Source organism: Bombus pyrosoma, linkage group LG17 (assembly GCF_014825855.1).
Source record: "Bombus pyrosoma isolate SC7728 linkage group LG17, ASM1482585v1, whole genome shotgun sequence".
NCBI lineage: Eukaryota > Metazoa > Arthropoda > Insecta > Hymenoptera > Apidae > Bombus > Bombus pyrosoma.
The window spans coordinates 3,933,316-3,934,356 of record NC_057786.1 but is presented as its reverse complement, the minus strand read 5'-3'; the positions used below and the strand labels follow the sequence as shown (position 1 = coordinate 3,934,356).

General features: G+C 32.3%; 1 pseudogene; it reads left to right on the top strand.

The window, feature by feature from the left end:
* The first annotated feature begins 323 nt into the window (after window positions 1–323).
* The window catches only part of LOC122577077, a 2,424-nt pseudogene continuing 1,706 nt past the window's right edge, over window positions 324–1,041 (top strand).

Below are 1,041 nucleotides of genomic sequence, written 5' to 3'. Positions count from 1 at the left end.
CGATTTTCAACGTCCTGAGCTTACCGATCTTTCTCCGTCAATCTTCAATGTTTTAAATAATTGCTCTTTCTTCTGTGATTTTGTCTATCTCTGATGTTGCTCTCTGTCAGTCCGTTTGGGAAATGAGTGTCTCTCAAAATAGCTGTCCGTAAAACAAAGAAAGTCGCTCTGTCCGTGAAACAAAAGAAGTCGTACTGTCCGTAAACTGAGAGAGTCCCTATCCTGTCTTCTATACTTTCAATCAAAAAAATATATTGCATTCGCTTATGTGTCTTTAGCGAGAACTATAGCGGGAAATTTGTCAAGTAGTTGGCAACTCCATAATGATACTTTTATGTAACTCGAGAACTAAGACCAAGCACCCGGTATATATATAAGAAAAAGTTGTTCGGAATAAGAACCTTAACAACATATTTCAAAGGTATTGAAATCAGTAAGGAGCATACTAAATACTTGCTGGCTTATAGTGGACAAACATATTTCTAGCACAAAATATGTACTCGTTTCGTTATGTAAATGCTGAGGACCGTCGAAATCGATTAACGTTGTTGCCAGCTACAAACTGTTAAAAACGGTGAAAATTGCAGTATCTTTAGGAGTTTAGGACTATAACTGTAATAAATCTAAAGATTCTTATATTTTTTGATACTGTCTCTTTTTTCTGCATCATTCGATTTCGATAAAACTTTCAGCATGCGTATATATGTATACATGTTTTTAAAATTTTAATTAGCACTGAATTTCACAATTATTTCGCCTGCTTGTGATTTCTTTCAAATCCATAATATTAGCAACATTATTGCCAGTAGTGTCGTAGTAGATACTACTATGTTTATTAAGGCTGAAAATGAGTCGAAATATTTTTAGAAATATATGAAAATTATACATAGTTTTCATATATTCGTTGTGGAATAAACAAACAGATAATTATTTCATTTAAGTTTCATTGAAATAATTTTAAAAGTTAAGGATATTTGTTTTGTGTTAGGGGATTTCCAAGTTACCAGTGAAAATCAAAAGTGTTTAGAGCAAATATCAAAT